Here is a 5,557-nt window from a genome sequence, read left to right on the forward strand (position 1 = left end):
AAATCCGCCTCTAAACTGGAACTCCGTGGCTGACCCAGCCCCAGCCTCAGCCTCGGCTTTCTGGTCGGCATGAGGCGGCACAGCACTCCGTCTGTAAGTGTCTCTGTTGGCCTCTCCTCTGGTCACTTTGGCTGGTCGCTTACCCTCCAGACCTTTTGGGCCGTGGCCTGCCAGTCTGGGGCGACTGTGGCTCAGGGTGACAGGCACAATCTCAGGGGCAGGTGAAGGTCATCCCGGAGGTACTGAATCCCCTCATTGGAAGGTACCAGTAGAAATGTCTCCAGGCAAACTCTTCCTTCACGTAGCCTCGCGACTTGAGAGACTGCATGGCCTTCATGACGTGGAGGTTGGGCACGTTCTTGTCTGCCAGTTCGGGTTGCTTGGGCATGTGGACATCCTTCTTGGCCACCATTACCCCTCCTTGAAAAGGAGCTCATAGATAGCGATCCGGTTCTTCTTGGGCATCAACATCGCGGCGACCGCTGCGTGCAGAGCCGGGACGGGAAAGGAAGGGCAAGAACCAGCGTTTGATTTGATTTTCTCCATTGTCTTCCTGTTTTAAATTTTCTCGATTTGGGCTTTACATTCTATTATTTCTTTTTCCATACTAACTTTAGTTTTAAAATGCACAATTTCCTAGGGTAAAATAATAGGTTATTAGTTTTATATCCTTTTTTTCCCGGTCTACTATTCTATTCATTTAATCTAAAAAAGTGGCTGTTATCATGACATCTGAAATTTTGCATTGTTGTATTTTCATTTTCATTAATTGGGCATATATTTATTTTATCTTGAGACTTCCTTGATACATGTGTTATTTTATAAGTCTGCTATTCCAGATGTTTGGGAAATTTCCAAATAGCATTCTGTTATTGATTTGATTTCTAATTAATTCCATTATTGTCTGAAGACATACTCTATGTGACATATATTTTTACATATATTAAAGTGTGTTTTATGGCCCAGCATGAGTTTTTTTTAATTAACGTGCCATCCGAGTTTGAGAATAGTTATTTCACTGTTTGTGGTGGAGTAGTCCAAAAATATTAATTAGATCAAGTCAAATGACAGAAATGTTCAGGTTAACTATATCCTTATTGATTTTCTGCCTGCTTAATTTATCAATTACTGACAGGGAGATATTGAATTTTTAACGATAATAGCGAATTTATCTATTTCACCTTGTACATCTACAAATTTTTGCTTCATATATTTTGCGGCTCTGTTGTTATGTACATGCATGATTAGCTTTGTTGTGTCCTCCTGGAAAGTTGACCCCTTTATTATCATATAATAAATGCCTGTCATTGTCCCTGGTGCTTTTCCTGGGTTGAAGTGTCTTTGTATGAAATTAATCTAGCTGCTTCTGCTTTCTTTTATTTGTGTTAGCACAGTACATCTCTCTTTATCCTTTTACTTTTGACCGATCAATCTTTACATCAATTGATAGGTGGGTTTTTGAAGTAAAACAGGAAGATTAGCACTTTTTAAATTTATCACGTTTAATTGGTTTGTCCAAACTTTTGGGGATTTAAAATGATTTTTGGATACATTTAGATGTATTTCCACCAAGTTTGTAACTATTTTCTCTTTTTTCCAGAAGGTTCTTTTTCTTCCTTGTCTACCTTTATGATTCTACTGCATCCCTTTTCTTACCATATTGATAATATTCTTTTTAAAAATTAGTGATATTATAGGATTAACAATATATATTATAGAACAATTGAATCTGTTTTTAATCCACTCCGGGTCACATGTGGTTCAGTTATCCTCTAATAAAACATATCCAATTTCTGTCTTCTATTAATTGTGACTTTTCTCTAGCTTACTTATTGTAGCATCACTGCAAATATTTCTATTTTCCTGTAGGTAATGAATTACTTAAACAAGATAAGAATAGAAATAATAGATTTTACTTTATCTGAACTCTTTATTCTGTAACATTCTTTTTTTTAATGTAAGTCCAAATTTCTGAACTGTTTGATTTTCATCTATCTGACGAAAATATTTCAACATTTTTTTCACAGGGAAAACTCAGTTTTCTGAGACATACAAGAAAAATAGTTATTTTTAGTTTGTACATATTTTTTCCTTTTTGTAAGAACAAGAGTTACAACTTCTGAAATATTTGCATGTTGGAACTTACTTGGTAGATTTGTTACATTAATTTTTAAGAGAAATTATTGGCCTCAAAAGAATATGTATTTTCATGATTTTGCTATCCCCTCATACCAATATTTATTCCTGTTATATATATATATATATATATAACAGGAATAAATATTAAAGGAGCTCAGCCAAAATTAGACTACTTAGTAATTTCTACTGTTAATAATTGAATGCATATTCAGTATTTATGCTTATACATATTTTACATGGGTTTTCCCTATATACCTATTTAATTTCCTATTTTTTTCACTTCACATTAAGAAAATTATGAGAAAATATTCATATACTGTATTATCATGGATGGATAATATTCACCATGGGATGCTGTTTAATTCAATATGCTAGCCTATTAGTGACTGATTAAATGGTCTTGTCGATGTGTGTGTGTTTGTGTGTCTGTGCACACTCTTCACTGGCTCTCAGGTGCTACGAGGCTCTTTGTTCCGATTCTTCGGTTCTTTGCATATTTTAGCATTACATCTTCAAGGTCTGCTTCTTACTTGTATTTCTTTCCCTCTTCCATGATCTGCACTATTATTTCCATCAACTGAAAGCCCTCAGCTGTCTGCTTCTGGAAAGATTTGCAGTCTCCAAATTCCTATGGAGCAGTTCTCCTGTGTCCAAAATAGTTGCTATGAGTCAGAATGAGTTTGGGTTCTGGTTTTATAGATCCCAAGTATAATGTGTTTGGTGTAGCTCGTTAGATATGCATGTATCCTTATAGAACATGGCATTTTTGTGTATATATTTATGTATTTCTATCTTAAATAAATGAAATACATTTGCAAATTTCTAACAGAATTATGCATGCTTTTGTGTGTACATCCAAATGATTGCTTCTACTGCGTGGAAGCAGCAGACAAGAGATCAAACTACCCATTACTCTTTCATATTACTTTAGGATGAGATTTGGCTTTTCTTGTTTCACTTTTCCATTTTTTTACTTTTCCATTAACATCAGTTTAAATGAGGTTTTCAGAAACAAAAATTCCATCATTCTCTTACTCAGAAAGACAGAAATTCAAGCCAAGTTTCACATCCCTTGTATACCTTAATAAATAAAATATCCCAACACTCTTTATTACATAGAGTATGTCTGTGCTCTGCCCAAGGATAAGACCCTTTCATTTTCCACAGGATTGAAAGCTCACACTGGCATAATTACAGACATTGGAAAATAGATTACTGATGTTAATAACCAAAGCTTAGCACAAAATTTCCAGCTAGCAAATTGGTAATAATTTATGATTTTTTAAATTTATTCATTTAAAAAATAAATTGTACTAGAGCAACTGGATGATACAATATAATCACAAAAATTCTTGGCTGTAATATGCTTAAATTTTAATGCATTCCTATATCCCATTAGGAACTGAACAAAAATATATAAGAAATAGATAAGAATTCCTTTACAACTGAACAAGATTGTGAAATCAAGGTTTAATCAAAGTTTCTGCATATATTCATACAGCTTAGAGAAGCTTTCAGGTCATATATAGAAAAAGTGAACTTGTACAGGGATTGTAATATTAAAATTTCCTACACTTAAAATAAAACACACATTGTATAGAAAAATGAAAGTGCAGATTTCTCTCATTTGTTAATTTATGGATATTTATTAAAGATAATTCGGACAAAATTACATAGAGTTCTATCTTTAAATTACTAAGGACATATAATAGAACAATAATTAAGTCACTAGATCAAGCTTCACCAAAAATGAGTTATTTTGATACTTTTAGTTCAGAAAGCTAAAAATTCCATGTTAGGTTTGCATCGGTTTAGGAGTGAGGAAATGGTGTGTGTGTGTGTCTGTGTGTGTTTATGTGTGCAGGCTCACATCTGACTTCCTCTGGCTATCCAGAGGAGGAGGATCGTCTCAGTGATGCAGCCTCTGCTACCTGAGCTACTTCAGGCCAGGGCCTCGCATATACTCTTTAGTGACACTTCCTTCTTGATGGTATCAATATTCTGTTTCTGCTTCTAAAAGGGCTCAATTTTATACCCAGTGAAATGGCAAAATTGATCGATCCCCAACTTAGCTACCAGTACGTGTTATTTGCATTATCCCATCCAGCATTTGGTGAGAGTTATCCAAGACTCTGGATAGAAGAGCCATAAAAAATACTTTCACTTCACTGCATGGATGTCCAAACTCAACATCATCTAGTTCATTTCAACTCATAGTGACCCGTTAGTTCAGAATAGATCTGCCCCTTTAAGGTTCTGAGACTTTAAATGATTACAGCAGCATCAGAGTTTCTACTTTCTCCTTTCTGGGGTGGGTGGTGAGTAGATTTATCCAATGCAATGTGCCATTTGATCTCTTGACTGGTGCTTCTATGAGCATGGATTGGGGATGCAAGCAAAATAAAATCCTTGACAGTGTCAGCGTTTTCTCCTTTTATCATTGATGTTACTCATAGTAACATCCAACTGTGAGGATTTTTGTTTTCTTTACGTTAAATTGTAATTCATGCAGAAGGCTGCAATCTTTGATCTTGGTCAACAAGTGCTTCAAGTCCTCCTCAATTTCAGCAAGTACTCATGTGCCATGTGCATATCGAAGCCTCCTTTCAATCCTGATGCCACCTTCTTCGTCCAATTCAGTTTCTCTAATGCTTTGCTCAGCATACCGATGGAGTAATTATGATGTGAGCATAGAACCCTGACGTACACCTTTCCTGCTTTTAAGCAATAAAATATTCTCCAGTTTTGTTCAAACAACTGGCTCTTAATTCATGTCCAAGTCCGCTTGAGCACAATGAAATATTTTGGAATTCCCATTCTTCTCAAGGTTATTCTTAGTTTGTTATGACTTTCTGTCAAATACCTGTGCATAGTTGGTAAGTAAACATCTTTCTGGTATTCTCTGCTTTCAGTGAAGATCCATATGATGCCAGCAAAGTTATCCCTTCCCCTTGATAGCTCCCTGTCAATTTACTGCTGCAACAGTTGTTGGATGCGTTCTGTACATTTTACTTGCATGCAGCATTAATTATATACTCAACAACTCATTGCCATGGAGTCAACTATGACTCATATTGTCCTGTAATCTGAACATTCTGTTGGGTCACCCTTATTTGAATTGGATATGAAAATAAATATCTTCAAGTTAGTTGGTGAAGTATCTGTCCTTCAAATATCCAAGCTTGGATGAATGAGGGCTTCAAGTAAGCTTATCTAGAAATGTTATGCCAGGAATGGGTATTCCTGGAGCCTTGTTTGTGGCTAATGTTTTCAGTAAAGTTCAAACTTACTCCTTCAGCACTATTAGTTCTTGCTCATTTGCTACCCACTGAAATGGTGGAATGTCAACTAGTTTTATTTTGTTGATACATTGACCCTGGGTATTATTTCTATCTTTTTTGATGCTTACTGCATCATC

The 5,557-nt window shown here is 35.5% G+C and overlaps 1 pseudogene; it reads right to left on the reverse strand.

The window, feature by feature from the left end:
- Positions 1-3: 3 nt before the first annotated feature.
- LOC101648005 lies at positions 4-471 on the reverse strand (annotated as a pseudogene).
- Positions 472-5,557: the final 5,086 nt, after the last annotated feature.

The sequence above is a fragment of the Echinops telfairi genome, unplaced genomic scaffold, assembly GCF_000313985.2.
Source record: "Echinops telfairi isolate 266 unplaced genomic scaffold, ASM31398v2 ScPeMD7_443;HRSCAF=831, whole genome shotgun sequence".
NCBI classification, from domain to species: Eukaryota; Metazoa; Chordata; class Mammalia; order Afrosoricida; family Tenrecidae; genus Echinops; species Echinops telfairi.